This window comes from Amblyraja radiata, chromosome 12 (assembly GCF_010909765.2).
Source record: "Amblyraja radiata isolate CabotCenter1 chromosome 12, sAmbRad1.1.pri, whole genome shotgun sequence".
Lineage (NCBI taxonomy): Eukaryota > Metazoa > Chordata > Chondrichthyes > Rajiformes > Rajidae > Amblyraja > Amblyraja radiata.
The window spans coordinates 30938197-30961158 of NC_045967.1; positions in this window are offsets into that span (position 1 = coordinate 30938197).

Sequence of the window (22962 nt, forward strand, 5' to 3'; positions counted from 1 at the left end):
GCCAATTATCCCACAAACCTATATGTCTTTGGAATAGAACTGATCTATCTCCTCTGGATATCTCTGGTTTGGAAACCCTATCACAGGTGTTTGCACTATTCCCAAACTATGCCAATAGCCCCAATCTCTGCAAAAATGTGCACAAATGCATCGGTCAACATCTGAGAAACTATTTACAGGTCCTCCCAAGGTTTAGAACGCTCAATTAAAGTGCAGCCCATATATATGCTTCAGCTATGGGAGACCGACGGACTGTTATAGAGCTCTAGGCACCTTGGGGCCGCATTGTGATATTTATGATATGCAAGCAGTTCTGTTTTACAAACCAAACTGAAGAAGGTTCTTGACATGAAATGTCACCTATCCATGTTCTCCAGAGATGCTGCCTGACCCACTGAGTTACTCCACCACTTTGTGACCTTTTTTATTTGCAAACAGTTACTCCAACTGTAACCTGGGGGCGGCATGCACTGAATGCTATAAATAAATGCTGCTGTCCTTTTTTCCTTGTGTCTTAACATTCCTTTTCCTTTGGTGCAACTGTTATTTCCTACCTCTTCAGCTGTGCGCTGCCGAATTACACTCCCTCCATGTATCCAGTCCCCGCAGCACATTACACCAACAAGATTAATCCCATCTACACCAAAACTTGGAAAGCGAGGTTGTATAACAGAGGTTGCACCTTAGCATTCATTATGCATCTTCTTGGGCCTCAGGTTTTTTTACTTATTTTAAATCAATACACAATGATGTGAATACCCCAATTGTCTCCCTACTGCAATTGGCATATTGCACTATAATAGTAAGATTAAACGAGAACTTACCAGTTTGAAGTTTGATCTGTATTTTATGAGGAGTTACGATGAGGGATTACGTGAAGAACCCGCGCAGGCGCGGCATACTTCCAAGCAGCAGTGTGGAATCACAGATAGACACAGTTATTTGAAGTAACATAGTAAAGACAAGGAGACATCAGTTTATTAGTTTGATCCATATAATGAGGGTGGGAGCGGAGGGCACGTAATCCCTCATCGTAACTCCTCATAAAATACAGATCAAACTTCAAACTGGTAAGTTCTCGTTTAATCTTACTATTTTACTTCGGAGTCACGTGAGTGACTACGTGACGATTTCAAAGCTCTGTGATTTCAAACCGTGTAACAGTTTATTTCACTCACTGCCGAAGTTCTTGAGGGAGGAAGTGTTATCGTAATCAACCAATAAATCTGTTTCCAAGAAACAAAAGGTATTTATTAACAATAACAAATATTAAATTGCTCCCCCGGGCTTAAATTAAACATTTGCAGCTTGTAATATCCTGTCTGCAAATAAGTCAGGCTTCATCAACGGTTTATTATAAAAAGTTCTGAATGTCTTTTCCCTCGACCATCCTGCTGTATTGAGGATATGGTGAATCGGTACGTCCATTCTCTCGGCCGCTGATGTAGATGCTGCCCTAGTGGAATGAGATTTAAACGTGTTAGTGTCTATTCCGGCAGCCTTCAGTACCTGTTTGAGCCATCGTGAAATTGTTTGGCTCGTTACCCGGCCATGAGGTTTTTTATGGCTGACCCATAAGGCTTTTTCACTCCCTCTGATATTGTGGGTTGTGTCTATGTATTGTTGTAGATGGGTCACGACACACAACCGTGGCTCTGGTGGGTAGGCCCGGAATGCCACCAGTGGATTAGCTGTTCCTGGCCTGCTTTGTTTCACCAGACCCTGAATGATGAACGTGATCTGGTCCGGGGTGACCACCATGTTGTCCAATCGTAACCTGTGTAGTGACTGGACCCTCTGAGTGGATACGAGTGCCATCAACATGAGCGTTTTTAATGTAGATTGCTCCAGGCTGAGGGATCTGGCTGGTGGCCATGCCCTGAGGTATGTCAGTACCGCACTGATATCCCAAATGTGGGTATACCTGGGTTTAGGGGAATTGGTATTATAAATGCCCTTCATCAGTCTTGCCACCAGTGGATGGGATCCCATTGCCTGTTGTCCTGCTGGTTTTAGATAAGCAGAAAGGGCACTTCGTGCTGTGTTGATGGCACTGTAACTGATCCCCTCATCATGGTGTAGATGGGCCAGGAACTCCAGTACGTTGGTGGCTGTGGTAGTTTCATATGTTGTCCCTGTTTCCTGGCAGTACTTCTCCCATTTTCTTATGGTGGTTAAATACTGCCTCCTGGTGGATGTTCGCAGGGATGCCGACATGGTGGTGATGGTTCGTTCGGACAATCCCAGTCCCAGGTAAGGTCTATTCAAAACCTGCAACCCAGGAGTTTAATTTTTTCATGGCATGGGTGGCTTATGCCTGATACTGGGTTAGTTAATAATCCTGGGTCACTGGGGAAGACCATAGGTGATTCAACCACCATGTCATGTAGAACTGGGAACCATGGCTGTGTAGGCCAGTCGGGCACCATCAAAATTCCAGAAGCAGAGTCCATCTGTATTTTGCGAAGTACCCGACTGATGAGGCAGAAGGGAGGGAAAGCATAGAAGAAGAAATTTCCCCAATCCAGCGTGAAGGCATCTACCGCTGCTGCCTCTGGGTCTGGTTCCCAAACGACATACATAGGTAACTGGTGATGTAGTCTTGATGCAAATAAATCGATATCTGGCGTTCCATATTGCTTAATAACTTTAGCAAATACTTTAGGGTTTAACATCCATTCGATGTTATCATTAAATTTGTGTGACCTGGTGTCTGCCACTATGTTTAGCTTACCTGGTAAATAAGTAGCTGATAGCCAAATATGTCTTTCGACACACCATTGCCAAACCACGTTGACCAATTTGTCGCATGATAATGATTTTATGCCGCCCATATGGTTAATATAAGCCACCACCGTAGTATTGTCAATTTGTAACCGAACATGCAAGTGCTGCATATTAGATACAAATGCTTTTAAACCATAAAAGGCCCCCAACATCTCTAGATAGTTGATGCCCAGTGTAAGTAGTAATGCTGACTCTGGGTTAGTCCATCTACCACCTGTGCTGGATATGGCGTTAGTTGCTCCCCAGCCTTGAGCACTGGCATCTGTTTGAATAACTAAAGTAGGGTTAGTGATGATGATAGAGCTGAAACTATGCCAAACATTTTCTGCCCACCACTGTAGCTCTGATATTGCTTCAGTGGGTAATTTCATGACTCGATCGTAATGACCTGAATGTCGTTTTAGTGCCTGTACCTTTGCTCTTTGTAAATTTTGATAGTGCAAAGGTCCAAATTGTGTAGCCGGAAATGCTGCTACCATTTTCCCAATCACTCTTGCTACTTGTCGAATAGTTGGTCGTTTGTTGACCAATAAATTGTTGCATGATTGTGCTAATGCAACCATTTTCCCCTTTGGCAAGGTAACAGTCATATGGACTGAGTTAATTGTGAAGCCCAAGTAGTCCATGATAGTAGATGGCTTCAACTTAGATTTATCTGGATGTAGGACAAACCCCAGAGTTTCGAGGAGCTGTTTTGTGGCTGATACTGCTGCCACAGCGAATTCCTTCGTTTTTCCTACTATCAGAATATCATCCAGATATGCCATGACAATATGTTTTTGTTTCCTTAGTATTGCCATAGCTACTTTCAATATTTTTGTGAATAATCTTGGGGCTGAAGTTAGACCATTGGGCAATGCTTTCTACTGCCACTGCTGCCCCAACCAGATACATTTTAGGTATCTGCAATGATCCTTGTGTATGGGCATTAAATAGTAAGCATCTTTGAGATCAATGCATGCCATAAAGTATCCTTTGGAAATAAGTTGTTTGGCAGTAACAAATGTTTCCATTTTGAAATGTATATACTTAACAAACTTATTTAGTGTTGTTAAGTCAATGATGATGCGACATCCACCATCTTTTTTAGTTTTAGTGAATATATTTGATACAAATTCCAAAGGTTCATGTTTGGTCTTTTCGATGACCCCCTTTGCGATAAGCCTTACCAGTTCAGCCTGTCCCTCACGTTTCTCTTTGTTGGAGGGAGAAAATACCCTTTGGGGCCAATGTTGAACTGGCGGCGTTTTTTCTGATATAAATTGAATTTGGTATCCACTAATGCTGTTGAGTATATACTTGTCAGTCGTGACAGTACCCCATGCTTCTTTAAACAAGTGTAATCGCCCCCCTGTTAGTAAAGCACCCTTATTCTCTATATGCTGGCAGGAACCAGACCCACCTACCTCCATGGTTATTGGCATTTCCTTTGTTTCCTCTTGTAGGCTTTGGTTGCCTGACGTGCTGGCGATGTTGGGGGGTGGCGCATTTTCCATGGGGTCCGCTCTGGGCCCTGATCTAAAAAAGACCTTTGGGGGTAGTAATATGCGGTCCCCGAGCTTTCACCAGTCCCATATTGAGGACGTCGACTGGTGGATGCCATGGGGTGCTGCCGCTTGGGTATTATAGGCCTTGGTTTGCTCGTCCCAGGGCCTGCCCTCATGAGGCCGAAAGTTTTTGCTGCCTCCTCTATGTCCCTCAGTTTCTTGTTGAGGTCTTTCCCAAAAAGCAGAGCATCCGTTTCTGCAGCTGGAGCTTTGCACAACCCCGCGAATTTGGGATTGAGGGCAGGTCTTATGATATCCCGTCGGAGATTATTGATCTCAAATTGTGTATTACACATGAGTGCCAGCATATCCTGCTGGCAGGGATCCATCTCCGTGTTTTCCATGGAACGAGCAAAGGCTGTGATGGCCGACGTCAGGAGCTTTAGGATCCACTGTAGCTTTAATTCTTGGCTTCGAATATGTGACCCCACGTGCCCCCAGATCTGGCTGTTCACACTCTTCACTTTGAGGGCCTCACAGTTGTCTGGTGCGGCATAGAGTTCTAGAGCCTCAGTGAGCACCTTGTCCTGCAAGGGTTTGTTTGAGAGGTGATTGATGCTGGCCGCCATCTTTGGTTCCAGCGGTCTTCCTGCACGTGGGGTTGCTACATAGCAGTCCACAGCACCCAGCAGCTCTTCCTGCTCCTGCACCCCTTGCATACTTCCGAACTCGTCCGCCAGCCCCTGTTTCAGACCAGCCCAGCCCTGGTCACCAATGCTAGCCTCCAGTAATGAGGGAGCAGAGGGCAGTGCACAAGACACTGTGGAGGAGGTGCCTGACCTTCCTCCGCGAGAACGCTCTTTCTGCATATCCCGCTGGAGCATCTGCTCCAGGAGCTGTTGAATACAGCTCAGGCGGCTGTCTCTCCTCCGTTTGGGTGGAGACATTTCCCCCTCCGACGAATCGGAAATGACCGGCCGATTTGTTTTTCTGGTAGATTTTTTCCCTGTCCGCCGTTCAGGCATTAGCGGGATTGGGCTTGGGTCGGTCTCAGGGATAGCGGAGCACTCTACGAGCGGTCCTGCCACCTGTTGCTGCCCCCCCAAGATTGAACACTCCTCTGGTGGAGTAGAGCGGGGGGCAGTTCTCTTCGAGAGTTTTTTTCTCAGTGTACTCATTCTGTAAGACACTCGACAACTCTCCTCTTCCATTGAAATTTCCAGTACTTCAGTATACTTACTAACGGTCCTGTTTTAAAACTGCAGCTGGAGAGCCTGACTCCAGCTGCCGCCGCTGTTGCACTGCTGGCGTAATGCATCGCCTGCGCACTGAGCGGGTTCTTCACGTAGTCACTCACGTGACTCCGAAGTAAAATAAAACTGGGTTCATATGGACATGTCTGAAATAGAAAATTGATTTCCGAATGTAATACCCATTTCAGTCTCCTTCATCTGAATATTAACACAAAAAATATATCATTATTCTATCGTTAGGTTCGGTGGAAATTGAATTGCTTGATTCTGAAGCACAAGACAAGGAAATTAATATTTCCGTATTTAGTAGTTCCCTCCAGGGTGAAAAAGTAACTTTACTGTTAATAAATATTCATGTTTTCCAAACCAAATTCACCTGTTTAAAGATTACTGAGTTGTATTGATGAAATACAGTATATAGATTTGATTTAGATGGATTTGAGACTGCATATAGCAAGAGGATAATACTTAAATTCTATCCCTGTAGATGCAAGTTCATCTTAAAAGTCATTTATGTGGCTAAAGAGCAAAGCACTGGTTACCAGTCATAAGTGCAAATGTTCCACCACTCAAATATTGATTAGAGGAAATCAATACCTAAAGATATCCAGGTGGTGTTTTTGCCTATTTCATTTTTGGCTGGATTATTCTGATAGCTGTCAATGACAAGTACTGCAATAGGGCGGCACTGTGGTGCAGCGGTAGAGTTGCTGTCTTACAGCACTTACAGCGCCAGAGACCCGGGATTGTTCCCAACTACGGGCGCTGTCTGTACGAAGTATGTACGTTCTCCCTGTGACCGCGTGGGTTTTCTCCGAGATCTACAATTTCCTCCCACACTCTAAAGACATACAGGTATGTAGGTGAATTGGCTTGGTAAATTGAAAAATTGTCCCTAGTTTGTGAAGACTAGTGTTAATATGCGGGGATCGCTGGTCGGCGCGGATCCGGTGGGCTGAAGTGCCTGTCCTGTGCTGTATCTCTAAAGTAAACTAAACTAAACTAACCTAGATTTATCCCTAGCTAATGCCACCTATATGCGCCCTGCCGTGCTCAGCACTCTTCCTCTGAAATTTGGTTCCACTGGCATCACTGTGCAACATGCTGCCATTAAATAGACACTAAATCAGCGGGACAGGCAGCATCTCTGGAGAGAAGGAATGGGTGAATTTTGGTTCGAGACGCTTCTTCGTGTCTTCTTCTATTTCTTCTCTTCTTCTTTGTGTCCATCTTAAGTTTAAACCAGCATCTGCAGTTCCTTCATACATATGTTGCCATTAAAGTTGAATCCACCTATAATTAATGTCTAGATATTTTTTTCTCATGTGTGGTGTCTATTCATTCTCCAGTACTATTCACACTGCTATTTTAAAAGACAAATAACAGGGATAGAGATCCTTTGTGGAGGTTGTAAACTCTCAATTGATGCCAGTGATTGTTAAAACTGTGTATCAAAAGTCACGCACTTGGTTTTTAAGGAACTCTATAAAACAAGTGTTTTTGTTTATAGATCTGAGGATAATATAATTGTTTATTTCTGTTAATTGGATATAAATTATTTCAATCAATCTTCTTCAGATCCTTACAGTTTTTATTTGGACATACATTTTGCTATGCATCTGAGAAGATATGTTAATGAAGTGCTATGAAGCTGGGGTTTGTACTAATTTTCTACCTCCCCCTCGAGCAGGCTTAGTAGGGGGACGACAGATGGCACAATGGGCTAAGTGTTCGGCTGGCAACCGGAAGGTAGCTGGTTCGAATCCCGCTTGGAGTGCATACTGTCGTTGTGTCCTTGGGCAAGACACTTCACCCACCTTTGCCTGTGTGTGTCCTTGGGCAAGACACTTCACCCACCTTTGCCTGTGTGTGTGGATGTAATTATGTGAAGCACTTTGGGGTCAATGCAAGTTGACTAAAAATGTGCTATATAAATAAAGAAATTTAATTTAATTTAATTTAGTACATAGTGACTGGACAAGCGAAAAATAAAATACTGAATAATAAAAAACATTCAGAAACACCAATAATTAGAAGTTTTACAAATATTTCTTTAGGACAAATACCTTTCTGCCAATGATTTTCGATAGTAAAGCTGTACTTTGTATGCAAAACGCAAAGTGCTGGAAGAACTCCATGGGTCAGGCAACATCTATGAAGGGAATGGACAGGCGATGTTTCGGGTCATGATCCTTTTTCACCTGGAGTAACTAGATTCCAAAGCATTTTATGGTATTTTCTAAAGTTATTTTATTTTTGTTTGTAGATATCTTTTGTGTATGGTCATGCATGCTTAAAAATCAATATCCCTCTATTCCCCACACTTCCATGTGCTTGTCTAACTATCGTTTCTGCCTCTACCACCACACCTGGTAACGAGGTCCAGGCTCCCACCTTTTGTGTAAAATACTTGCCCTGCACATCACCATTAAACATTTTCCTCTCACCTTATAGCTATGCTCTCTTGTGTTGGATATTTCGACCCTGGCAAAAAGGTTTTGACCCGCTCCCCTATCAATGCATCTCAGAATTTTATATACACCAATCAGGTCTACTCTCAACCTCCAACATTCCAGACAAAACAATCCAAATCTATCCAACCTCTTCCTGTAGCTGAAACCCTCTGATCCAGGCAGCATTCTGGTAAAAAGGAGAAGGACAACCATGGACTGGAAATTTAGGACCTTAAAATTGGGGGAATTTCATTCTCATTAGACAGACCCTGGCAAAAGTGGACTGGGAGTAACTACTTGCAAGTAAGTCTACAGGCAACCAAAGGGAGTTCTTCAAAATGATAGAGTGGGAATTCTGGGTCAATATGTTTCCATGAGGATGAAAGGTAAGGCCAGCAAATCCAAAAATTCATTGATGTCAAGGAATATCAACATTTAGATAAAATATTGGCAACATCTTCGTAAATCTTTTCTGCAATTTTTCCAGCGTATGTTTCCTTCCCATAGCAGGGTGACCAAGAATGAACATAGTACTCCAAACACGGCCACGCCAATGTCTTGTACAAATGTAACATAATATACATTGACATCTGGAATGCACTACCTGACAAGGTAATGTCCAATAGCATCATTATATTTAAGATGTATTTACAGGAGCACTTAAAAAGCCAAGACACAGAGTGCTGGAAAATGGGATTGTTATAGATAGGTTCTTAACAGCTGGCATAGACACAATGGTCAGAAGTGTCTGCTCTGTTCTATGCAGATACGGCAGGCAGTGAAGAAAGCTAATGGCATGTTGGCCTTCATAGTGAGAAGATTTGAGTATAGGAGCAAGGAGGTCCTACTGCAATTGTACAGGGCCCCGGTGAGACTGCACCTGGAATAATGTGTGCAGTTTTGGTCTCCTAATTTGTGGAAGGACATTCTTGCTATTGAGGGTGCAGCGTTGGTTCACCAGGTTAATTCCCGGGATGGCGGGACTGTCAAATGATGAAAGAATGGATCGACTTGGCTTCTATTCACTGGAATTTAGAAGGGTGAGAGGGGATCTTATAGAAACATATAACATTCTTAAGGGATTGGACATTCTAGATGCAGGAAAAATGTTCCCCATATTGGGGGAGTCCATAACCAGGGGTCACAGTTTAAGAATAAAGGGGTAGGCCATTTCAGAGTGAGATGAGGAAAAACATTTTCACACAGATAGTTGTGGAATTCCCTGCCACAGAATGCAGTGGAGGCCAATTCACTCGATGTATTCAAAAGAGAGTTAGATATAGTTCTTAGGGCTAATGGAATCAAGGGATATGGGGAGAAAGCAGGAACATGGTACTGATTCTGGATGATCAGCCATGATCATATTAAATGGTAGTGCTGGCTCGAAGGGCTTACTCCTGCACCTATGTTCTATGTTCTATGTTCTATGTGATTGTTACTCTATAACGACGAGACTAAATGAGTATGACAGCAAAAGTTTTTCAAAAGATCATACAAATATTATGAAATATGGTTGCAAAATCACAAAACAGAAAGCTTACATATAATTAACAAATATAGCTATTCCTGAAAAAGTATATTCCGATATTTCATTCAGAGAATATACTAATTTGGATACGGGTAAATCACTGGTATTTTATGATTTAAAAGAAAATCAGTTTTTGTAAAAAAATGTCATCTGTGCAGCCAGTAAAATAACAGTATAATTTTGCTTAACATACTATCACATGAAAGGTCTATTTAGCAACAGTCTTTTAAATGGTTGTATGCCGCATATGAAGGTTATGTACCACTTTGTATTGTATTGTGTCTACTTGTCCACACAGGACAGCTGTCAAGGTTTCTGTGCATATGTTGGAAAAAGAACATGGCAGAAATATAAAATGACATTGAGTATGGCAAACAATAGTCACGTGGTCTTTAGTTATTAAGCTGAAATATTTAGGCTCGAATTAGGAAACTTAATTGATAAACAACATTTAAATATTTAATCAAAATAAAGCCCTCATGTGGCTCTGCTAAAGTTTAATAGATTATCACATTATTTTATTTTCATATATTTGTAATTACTGATAAAGAGCTTGTTGCTTCATTTTTACGCTTGAGGATTATGTATAAAGTTAATTTATTTTCAGAACCTCTGACACCCTGAACACCTATAAACTCATGATAGCTGTAACTGTAGCAAAAACTGTTGTAAAAGGAGCAATCAGATCTGGCAGTAGTAAAGACATGAATGAAACTTCCAGCAGCTAATGAACTGGGACAAGACTAGGGCTGAATGCAAGCAGCTTTCATGAAATGTGAATGCAGGAAATCTGAAATAAAAACTGCAAGGTGCTGGAGAAACACAAAGTCCAACTAGACCTGTGAAAGTAAATTAAGTCAATGCAATGTCAGAACTGGCCATCATGTGAACTTACAGTAGGAGCATTGTCACTTTACAAACTGCTTTTAATCATATGATATGACCTGATACATGATTGTACCCACACATTGCTGCTTTTAGTTAAGTTATACCTTTATTAAAGGCTGCTCTGTTTATAGTCTCACATTTTTTTTGCAAACAGCCACATCAAACAAAAACCCATCACGACTACAGAAGTGTTAAAGATGCACAGAAATTAGTTCCAAATCTCTCCTCAGTGTTGAAAATGAAATCTAATTGCAAATAATTTAATTCTGTTTCATAGAGTTGCCTGATGAGCAATGGAGTTAATGACTAGGAATGGAGTTTCCTTTGGGAATTGGAGATTATAGCTTAGGTCTTTCTCGTGTTCCTTTGAGGAAAGTTTCCAATCATCCATTCCTTGATGTCAGACAAACAATCTAATGATTCAGACAGTGAAGGTGTCAAAAGAGGTATTGCTTAGATGAGGCTATGTGTCATCACTGGATTTGTAGAAATTGATGTGTTGTTTTCAGATGATGTTGCTGAGGGGCTTAGATGAGAAGGGCTAAGGATTGACAGATATAACATTATAGGCATAGGAAGAGATTTCACATGTTTCACTGGCTACAACTAGACAGATAGAGATGGAACCAAGAGACTGTGGACCCATCCGTCTGAACCATGGATGAGAAGCATTTGAATAATGTAAAGAAATGTTATCACCACACTGTGACTTTACTTCTTTTATTCATACTGTGGCATTACCGAGAGCACTAGCTGTACGTGGTCTGTCACGGAAACTAGAGAGCGATATGTGGGTGGGGAGGTTGTAATTATACTTGTGATATGGGGAGTGGTTAGTAGTGATGAGGTAACTATATTAAGGGTCACATGCATATATCATCTACATCCTTCCCCTTGGAAATGAAAGACAAACAAAGTAGTGACAGGGCGACCACGTCTCATGCGCTAGAAATGGTTAAGCAAAATCGCCATAGCGGACAGGCGGCTTGACAACACGTCCCGACCGGGTTCGCATCTCGCCATCTCCCCTCCCTGCAGGAACAAGTGGAGGCAGTACGGCAACAGGTGCAGACGGCCGAACTGGAACAGGGGAGCCGGGAGGGGATGGAGAAGACAAAGGCAGAAGGGCATGAGGGGATGCGGGGCTCGCAGTGGACTGCGCGCGGGCAGGCGAGGGAGGGTGAACCGGAGGAGGATCGGACGGATAGAGCTGGGAGGGTAGAGACCGTGGCATGCGAGGAGCGATGGGCCGAGCATCGCCTGGAGGCTGAAATTGCAGCGGGGGAGCAAAAGGATCTGCGGGTGGTGGTCGCGGCTTGTTGACTAGCTGCAGATGTTGGTGGGACCGGCGGTAGATGGTTCCTGCATGGTCGACGAGATAGGACCGAGGCGACCCAGCAGAGGTGACTACGGTAGCGAGCCGGGAGTGACCGGTGGGGGTCTGCATGTGGACAACCTGACCGGGGAAAAGGCGCGGCAGGGGGCGGCAGGACTTGTCATGGGAACGTTTCTGGACATCGCGCGTAAAGGCAATGCGCTCCTGAACAGCAGCGGGCTTGAGGACAGAGGGGATGAGTGAGCGCTGGGCCACCGGGATCGGAGGTCTGGTAGTGCGAGACATGAGCCGCTGAGCAGGGGAGCCCATGGCAGGGTCACGGGATATGTTGCGAAGGTTGAGGAGGGCTAGAAAGAAGTCAGAGTTGGACAAACGACATTGTTCCAGTAAGTTATTTGCACTGCGAACGGCGCGCTCGGCCAGACCGTTGCTTTGCGGGTACTCAGGGCTGCTGGTGAAGTGGCGGAAGTTTAAGCTGGTTGCGAAAGCCCTAAACTCGGAACTCGTGAATTGGCTGCCGTTGTCCGACTGCAGGCTGGCCGGGGTGCCAAAGGTGGAGAAATGGCGGCGCAGCTTATCGACAACGGCCGAAGAGGTGAGGGAATGCAGCTGGTCTACCTCGAACCAGTTGGAGTAGGAGTCGATAAGTACCAGGAAGTGTTTGCCTCGCCACTCGAAAATGTCAGTGGCAACCGCCATCCAGGGCAGTTCGGGTGCAGGCTGCTGCAGAAGCGGCTGTCGTTGCTGGTGGGGGGCGAGGCTGTTGCAGGTGGAACACGAGGAGACCCTCTCCCGGATGTATTGAGCCATACCAGGCCAGTAGAACTGGCTCTGGGCGTGAGACAAGGTGGCTTCGGCCCCAGGATGACCGTTATGAGCGGCCTGAAAATAGTGGTCGTGCAGAGCAGCAGGCACTACCACCTTGTGTCCTTTCACAACCACGCCGTCGTGGAGTACGAGCTCATCACGGACCAGGAAGTAGGGCACGGCGCCAGCCGGCAGAGCGGAACGACGGTCGGGCCAGCCCTGCTGGATGATGGCAGCAAGCTGTTGCAGGGCAGGATCATCGGCAGTGTGCTCGACCAGGGACTTCATCTGCTGTGAAGGGACAATATTGACATTGAGCACCATCAGGTCAGACATTTCATAGGGGTGGCGATCGGTGGATGTTAGCGGGGCCACGAACATGTCTTTGCCTTTTCGGAAAACGACGTTGAAAGTGAAACGCTGGAGCTGCAGCATCATGCGCTGCAGTCGGGATAAGGCAACATGGATCGACTTGTTGAGGATGGTGACAAGCGGCTGGTGATCTGTTTCAATGGTGAAAGTGTTGCATAGTATATAGTCCTTGAATTTGGAGCAGGCAAACACCACGGCCAGTAGCTCCTTCTCGATCTGTGCGTAGTGCTGTTCGGCAGGGGTCATGGTACGGGAAGCGTAGGAGACTGGCAGTTGCAGGCCGTCATGGAGCTGTAGACAAGCGGCACCGAGCCCGAACTGAGAGGCGTCGCAGGTGATAATAATGGGACATTGCAGGTCAAAAAATTAAGTGTGGGGGTACTGATCAGCTTGGACTTAAGGATGTCGAAAGCTTTTTGGTGTTGAGGGAACCAAGCCCAGGCCGTGTCCTTCTTTATCAAATCCCTCAGGGGTGCACTCAGCTCGCTGAGGTCGGGGATGAACTTCCCCAGGTAGTTTACCATGCCCAGGAAACGTTGCAGGCTGGGCACATCGGTGGGTGATGACATCTCGGAGATGGCAGACATTTTCTGTGGGTTGGGTTTCAGCCCTGAGGCTGTGAATACATGTCCAACATATGTGACCTCGGGGACGCGGAATCGGCACTTCTTGGGGTTGAGTTTCAAGTTGATCTTCCGGGCCCGGTCTAGGACTTGGCGGAGGTTGAAATCGTGCTCAGCGACATCCTTACCGTAGACCAGGATGTCGTCAACGATGATGGCACACGGTAGACCGGCAAACAGTTGCTCCATTGTCCGTTGGAACACCTCGCTGGCAGAGTTGATTCCGAATGGCATTCGGAGGAACTTAAATCTGCCGAAGGGGGTGCTGAAAGTTGTCAGGTTGGAGGAATGCTCGTCAAGCGGTATCTGCCAGAAGGAGCTCTTGGCATCGAGGACAGAAAAGATTGTGGCCGGACCAACCTGTGCAGCGACGTCCTCTACTGTTCTCATGGGGTAGTGCGGGCGTTTGATGGGAAGGTTTAGGTCTTTGGGGTTGATGCAAATGCATATTTCACTTTTCATACTGTGATCATCTATGTCAGAGGTACTTGCCATTTTTAGAAGAATAAGGAGAGTTATGTTCTCTTTATGTCTGTCATTGCTCTGTTGATCAGAGTTGCTTTAGTCATCTCATGGAATAGACACTGGTAAGAGGTATTCAAGTAATGAGGTGGAGAAAGATAAAGGTGATTTTTGGGGATGCAACACTTTCAGGGTCTTTAGAAAGGAACGGTAGAATAAGGGTGGGGTAGTAGTCCACAAGGATCAACGAGGTTAATGCAGAACCCAGGAAGATCAGGAATGGCAGTGAGAAAGGTTTGAGGGAGTGGAGAGAGGGAGATCTCATGGAAAGGTTCAGATTTTGGAAACTATGAAAGGGTAACAGGAGAGCAATTGAAAGCATGGGATGAAGGTTGCTGGTAAAATTGGAAATTAAGCCCTATATTTCAGGAAGGGAGTGAAACAGCAAAGACAATATAAAATCACTTTATATATTATTACATTATATTATGTTACACTGTATTATATCATAAATTCGCATGAGCTTGTTATTGGAAATAATGCTTTGAATCCAAAACTTGAATATATTCAATAGTATGACAGCACAGATATAGTCCAGAAAAACAATATTCTTAGGGAAATGGGTATCATTAATATTTTGTTGAAATTGTTGTGTCCTAAAAACAGAGGAATTGTTTGTCACAATGCAGGTACTGATTTAACATCAGGAAAATATTGGACATCACCATCTATGCATGCCACTGAGGGATACATGCAATACACATTTACCCAATTGATATCTAGAAGGTTGAACTTAAGTCCAGATACCAAATGGTATGGACCTGATCATGTACAGTATGTGAGTGCTAGATGGGTGAGATAGAACAAGCTCCAGCAACAGAACAGCAGATTTTGCAGACTGCCAAACATGTTACATTTCATGAATTTCTCTGACATTTAGCAATACCCAAAAATATTTCATTGTGGCAACCCAAGGTCATTGAAATTAACTGAACAATTCATATGTTAATATTTCACTAAAATGTTGTCTTAATCTTATGATTTATTTTCCCAGACATAGTACCCTGTTCAAATGAATGGGCTCATAGATTTGATCTTGTGGACAGATTAGCATTAGAATTAGCAATTTTGCTTTTGAAGTCAGCAGGTTATTGCCTTATCACTAAACTTCCTGGGAAGTCCAATGAGGGGGGACCTCATTGATACTTACCGAATAGTGAAAGGCCTGGATGGAGTGGATGTGAAGATGATGGTTCCACTGGTGGGGAAGTCTAGGACCAGAAACCATAGCCTCAGAATAAAAGGACATACTTTTATAGAGAGGAATTTCTTTAGTCAGAGGGTTGTGAATCTGTGGAATTAATTGACACAGACGGCTGTGTTGGCCAAGTCATTGGGTATTTTTAAGGCAGAGATGGACAGATTCTTGATTAGTAAGGTTTGGAAGTGCGATGGGAAGAAGGCAGGTGAATGGGGGTGAGAGGGAAAGATATATCAGCCATAATTGAATGGTGGAGTAGATTTGATGGACCGAATGCCTTAATTCTGCTCCTATGAATTCTGAACTTTGAAGTCCAGTGGTAAATGCAGCAGGAAATTATTATGAGACTCAGCAAAAAAGTTTGCAGGGGATCCCAAATGTGCTAGCATTCATAAGGGTAAATGCCAGGAGTTTTGTGCAGAATTCCTTGTATTTCCAAGCAAGTTGTAGTATCAAATGGAAGTGTAAATTTTAAAGCTGTAGATATGTTATGTAGTGCTTACAGAATACACAGGCCAAATATTTCTCAGGCTGTTACTATCTAAGGTGAAAACAAGGACAACGGGATGCAGGGACATGGATGCACACAAAAGCCTAGAATTATTAAGGTTTTAGAAGGATGATACATTTAGATTTTAGGGAATAGTTATAATTTCCTTACATATTTTTAAAATTATGTTGAACCTGCATAAAAACTTGGTTTGCAATACATTTAGATTTTAGGAAATAGTTATAATTTCCTTACTATGAAAATGAAGTGCAAGCACTGGAGAAAATGCATCAAGGACCTACTTGAATAATATAAGAGCTAGGATACATAATCTAACAAAAAAAAATGAAAGAAGAAACTGGGGCTCCTTCCTCCACAAAAAGAGGTACCAAGACTTCTGGAGATCTTTAAGATCATCAAGATATATGATGGGGTGAACATAAGGATGAACAAGATTAAAACAAGATCAGAACCAGGAGACTTAAACACAAGATAATCACTAATAAATGCCATCAGGAATTTGAGATTTAAAAAATCCAAATATTGGTTTAAACATTGTTTTTCGCTTACAAATAGTTGAAATGAGTGTTACAATTGCATTTAAGGAGCGATGAAGATAATGAAAGAGAAACATATAGAAGCATACATTGGCATGGTTTGTTGATGGAAGCTTGTACACAATCGCATGGATTTGTAGAGCTGAGTAGCTTGTTTCAATGCAAGTCCTTTTAAGTTTCCCCAGTGCTATCTACACTTAACTCACTAAGCCCAAGACTGCAGAAACTATCATAACAGTCAGAGCTTAACTGAAGCTGTATGCCTGGCACAAGAGTATTTCAATGATTAACCATGTGGCTTAGGCCTGAAGATGATTGTGACCCACCAATCTTAAAGTTACCCTTAACAAGCCATGCCATGCATAGGATGTTTGATGATTCATGAAGGTAAATGGGCTGATGATTGGTTTTATAAATACAAAATGGGAAAAAGGGTAACTAGAGAGAGAGTGGGTCCTCTCAGGAATCACAGCGGTCTGTGTGGAGCCACAGGAGATGGGCAAGGTTTTAATGAGGAATTCTCCTCTATATTTACTGAGCAGAAAAACAGTAGGACGGAGGAAGTTGGGGCAATCAATGGAAGTGTCTTGAGAGCAATCAGTGTTGAAGAAGTACTGAAGGTACTGTCGTGTATGAAGGTAGACAAATCTCCAAGGCCTGATCTGATATATCTGAGGACATTGCGGGAAACTAGAGAGGACATTGCGGGAGCCCTGTTTGAAATTTATGTCGTCCTTAAATACAGGAAAAGTGTCGGAAGACTGGAAGGTGACAAATGTTGTGCCTATTTTCAAGAAGGGCGGCAAGGAAAATGCTGGGAACTATGGGCCGGTGAGCTTAACCTCTGTAGTTGGAAAGCTACTAGAGAGTAGTCTGATAGATAAATTATACAGGCATTTGGATGGGCAAGGGCTGACTAGGGATAGTCAACATGGTCACATATTTTCACAATGTGAGAAGGCCTTTTCCAACAATTTACCATCCAGAATACAAGCAATGTTTAAGGTCCGTACATAATTACTCTTAATTAGCCTACAGGTGCTTGGCTCATGCTTCTGCTAAAACAACAATGGTCGTATGGATGGTTAATTTTGGATGTTTATTCTTCTCATGTCATTTGAATTTTGTAAATTTTCACTGCAAAATTAAAGAGATAATTGAAATTGCTTCAATTGCAATCACAGAACAGAGGCAAATTGATATTTTAAATTGACACAATGACAATCGTCTACATAAATGAGAGAGATTAAAAGTTCTGCATCACCACCTTGCCCAAATTAGTTTATGTTGATTACTTAAATATAAAACTCTTGTTCTCCTGAGAGTTAAATATCCAATAGAGATTCATCTATTTTGTACATATAAAAGGTAGACTCCAACAGTTCAGAACATTTGAAATGAATCAGCTCACTCATTTGCATTTGTCATTTATCTTTACATCCCTCAGCTGCTGTTATTTGTGCACTGGTGCAAAATAAATTTGCATCAGTGAGATGTCGGAGTTAAATACAAGAGAGGTCTAGATCACAATCTAAAATTCACATTGAGAATAACAATTCCCACTGAGAATAACAATTTCCACACCATGCTTGATTTGATTCATTTGAAAATTGAGGTTGATCATCACCTTTAAAAACTGACAGACCACATTCACCAGAACATACACAGCTTCTGTTAACTAAGGTGTGTCTGTTTTCTGATCTCGGGATGGCATCATAATCATCCAAAAATAACCGCTGTAATCTGCGGTGGAGGTGTTTTGAAAGGAAATTATTTGCACACTAATTAATTCACTGATGATGGAATGGGGAGAGAGCTGTTTCATTGCTGTTAATGTTGACAATGGTCCATTTGTTTCCTGTCACATGGGCTTGCTGGTGTGGAAATGAACAATCATCTGCTTCTACTGTCCTGGAGAGGGGTCTCTAATGGATGCACAAGTGGGCCTAATTTCACCCTATGTATGACAGAAGCCATGTGCCTTCCAAAAACACAACAGAATCACACTCATTTCCTTTAATATGTGCATGTTGTGGATAAGGCATTTGCCAACATGTGATATTCTACACAAACTGTACAGATCTGTCACCATTACTTCCTTTTGACAGATAGCTCTCAACTCCAAGTTGCAAAAGGCCTTTGAAAGACCATGCCAAATCAATCAAAGCAAAAAAAAGCATTCTATCAGAGATGATGTACCTCAACTCATTTTTTGAGTTGCCATCCTATATAAATCGTTTTGGACACACTAGCAGTACCTCATGATGCTTGAGACACAGAAAGTAAAACAATTAAGATTAAAATAACAATTCACAGCCTCTTCTGTCTGTCTTCGTCAAAGAACCCCTGCTAATAACAAGTAACCTGTCAGCCTTCAGATAAACACTAAAAGGTCAAATTGATTAAATGAAGGACAAAATGCAAACTTTAAATTTAAAGATATTCTTATATAAAGCTTTCACACACTCTGACACACAGATACCATATAATAATAACCATATAACAATTACAGCACGGAAACAGGCCATCTCGACCCCTCTAGTCCGTGCCGAACACATAATCTCTCCACAGATACCCACAGTATAATTATGTTACTTTTGCAATGTTAAGGATGACAGTTTAAAATTGCTTTGGGGTTTCTCCTAGTCTCCTATCATAACTTTGGCTGGAAAATTACAGGAGTTTAGAGTCAGGACTAGGGCATTTTCTGCCACAGTTTTGTCCTTTCATTTAGTGAGATCATTGTTGACCAGTGACCCAAATCTATAATTAAGATTTAGTCCCATATAGAATCATAGTGTTTTGCAGAACTGAAGGAGACCACTTGTCTAATGGAGTCTTTGTTGTCTCCTAATAGAAGATTCATCCGTCCCAATCTCCCTCTCTTATAGAATTCCACAAACTATTCTCCTTTCTCACTGACCGATCTCCTTTTAAAAACGAATTGATTCTGTTTCTAACACTGGTATTAAATTACATTATCATTAGATTAAGTGATATTAGTTACAAGGAGAGGTTGGACAAACTTAGATTATTGGGAGAGACTGACGGGAGACCTGACTGAAGTATTATTAAAGCTTTATTTCAGACACAGGTCCATATAACACATCAAACAGTACAAAGAATTACAAAGATACATTAAAAAATTGCATATTAACCTAAAAATATATATAAGCTATTGCACCAATGCCGTCTTAGCCTAGAAGTGAATCTATAGCAGCTTTTCAGAGGGCTGACTAGGGCTTCAATTATGTGGTTCTCTGATTTGTCCAGGCGACACATAAAACTAAACATCAGCTGTCTTAAGAGTGCCTCACAGGTTGGCACTCTAGTGGACACAAACAATTGACTGGCACTATGCCACCTAGGGACACGAAGTAGCAACCTCATTGCATCATTGTATGCAACCTTAAGCCTCTGCATACTCTTTTTCTTATAATTAGACCACAATTGAGCAGTATATAACGGTGTGATGTAGGTTCTGAACAGGGAACACTTCACAGAATCAGAGCACATATAAAACTTCATTATAAGCATGTTGGCTTGAAGATAAATTTTACAGCGCTGTCGGTAGAGGTTATTGTCATCCTTCCAGTCATCAGATATGACATGACCTAAGTATTTAATTTCCTCACACACAGCAAGAGGACTGTCTGACAAATAAAAGGTCGGAAAAGTTGATTCCCTGTCCTCAGCGCTTCTAATTACCATTATGCGGCTTTTCTTAGCGTTATACTTAATGTCATAATCAAGGCCATACTGAGAGCACACCTTCAACATCTGCTGCAGCCCAGCACTATATGGACAGAGCAGGACCAGGTCATCTGCATACATCAGATGATTAACAATAGTGTTGCCCACAAGACAGCCAGTTTTTAGCCTATTTAACTGATTTGACAATTCGTCCATATAAACATTAAATAAAATAGGAGACAACATTCCTCCTTGCCACACTCCGTTACTAACACAGAATGGAGCAGATACATCAGTGTCCCATTTAACGTGAAACGTTTGATGGGCATACCAAAACACTAAGATTCTCACTAAGAATTTAGGGGCACCTCTATTTAGCAATTTTACAAACAAGTGTTCATGGTTAATTCTATCAAATGCCTTGGACGCATCAATGAAACATAGGAATACAGATGAATTCAGGCTTGTGCACCTGAACACAATCTCTTTAAGAGCATAAATACACAGGTCAGTTCCATGTTTTCTTTTGAACCCAAAATTATGTAAAATTATGAGAGCCATAGATAGGGTAGACTATCAGAACCCTTTTCCACAGGGTGAAAATGTCAAAGACTAGAGGGCATAGATTTAAGGTGAGAATTGTATAAGAGATGTGTGGGGTCTGGAACACGCTGCCAGAGGTACGGTGGAGGAAGACACGATTAGAGGCTTTTGGATGGGCACATGGATATTCAGGGAATGGAGGGATATGAATCATGTGCAGGTAGAGTAAATCTTGGCATCCCATTCGGCCCTGCCATAATGAGTCAAAATGCCTGTTCCTTTGATGTACTGTTCTACGTTCTATGTTCTATTTTCTATATAATCTCAATATGTAAAAATAAGTTGTGCTTTAGTTTGAAACATGTATAAATAAAAGAGAAATTGCGTGAAATATTCAACGTCATGCAGCACCTCTGGAGAGGGAAACAGAATGGATGCTTCAGATTAATCATATTCCATCAATCTATGACGTTAACTCAGTTTCTTTTTCCAAGGGTACTGTCTGCTCTGCTGTGCATTTCTTGGTTTATTTCAGATTTCCAGCATCAAGAGGTATGTGTCTTTTGAACCACTGACTACCATCCTCCAATCTTTTAAAATAAACAAGCATTAGGTTTTGTTTTTGGCTTTTAAACCAATTTCCTCATCATGCAGCCCCTGACACTTTAACTCCATGCACTTCTATTTTGCCAATCAGCATCTTGTGACAAACTTCATCTAGGTTTTCCACTTTCGCTGCATACCCTTAATTGCACCCAGTAATTAACTCTCAATCTCTTTCTATTTTACTGTGTTCACCCAGAGAGTTGTGAATCTGTGGTTTTCACCCAGAATTGTGAACCTGTGGTTTTCACCCAGAGAGTTGTGAATCTCTGGAATTCTCTGCCTCAGAAGGCAGTATAAGCCAATTCTCTGGATGCTTTCAAGAGAGACTTAGAAAGAGCTGTCAAAGATAGCGGAGTCAAGGGATATGGGGAGAAGGCAGGAACGGGGTACTGATAGTGGATGATCAGCCATGATCACAGTGAATGACGGTGCTGGCTATTAGGGCCGAATGGCCTACTCCTGCACCTATTGTCTATAGTCTATTAACTTCTCCTGTTTAAAAAAAAAATTAAATTAAGTTAGTCAAACATGATTTAACTTTAACAAACCTGTGCTGGCTCTCTTTTATCAACTCAAAGTTTTGTAAGTGCATATTAATTTTATTTTTTTTGCTTGTCTATTGTTTCTAGAGGCTTTGCTACAATTGAGGTTAATGTTCCTTAACATTTTCAGTTAATAAATATCTATCTGTTTCAGAATTAAAATTAACAATTGACCCAAAAGCAATCAGCCTTAGTTGAAGTCTTTTCCCAACACATAAATATTTCCTAACTTCTGAAAACACTAGTTGAATTCCTGGACTTCAGAACCAATATAATAATCTATTTACCTCCTCAATTCTTTTTAATGTTTTGAATCACCCTTCACCTCCTTGCTGTCTGGGTTCATCAACTGCGTAATGTGGCACATCTGATTAACCACTCTTGGAGAAGCAGGTGCACTACAGCCATTGACCCACACTCAGATTTGCATAGAGAAACTGCCTCTGGAAATATTTTTGTGGTCAGGGCTTCCAGCTGAGAGCACTTCATGGACAATTTCGATCCCCTCCAAGCAGTGCTTGATTCCTCATGTATTGCCAACAATTGAGGCATATAAAAATGCATAAAAATAAGTATTCTAGTCATCCCTTTAACTCTCAATCTCTTTCTATTTTACTGTATAAAATTGTTGCAGTGGAATACAACACTTTTCTCAACAGTATTTAAAATGCTTGTCATCCCAATTGGACTACCTATAATGCGTCCACAAATTTGTTACTAATGTGCAGTCAATTCCACTTAATTTCTGAATATTATGTAACACTAAAGCTGTATGACTTTCTCATAAACCGTTGCTTGAATGCTTGAATCATCAATCCTTTGGAATCTCCGCAATCAGAAATGATTTGGTGCAAAGCAATTCATTGCTCAGAACCCCAATTTAGTTTGTTGAATTAACTGTAATAAAGAGTTTTTGTTTTTCCTTTGCTATTTCCTATTCATTTTTGCATTGTAGATTTGATGATTGACCATTGAGTAACACATCAACAGTCTATGGTCTAGAAATTGCCTTATGTTAAGGTGTTACTGTGAAGTGACCCATGTTAATTTTGTGCACATTCTCTGGCATCCAAATCTTTTGGCATGCAAAGCCCAACATGTCGTTGCATAGAAAGGTCTTATTTCTGTCACCTCTGGCAGTTGGAAAGGTAATTGGGTTCATGGCTAGATGTTAGTAGGGAGTCAGAAACGATTGGCCTTGGGCTGGGTGGCGAGGCAAGCAGGATGGGGGTTAGTCAGTGATGTTACTGTATCTAGTGATTGGAGGTGCAGGC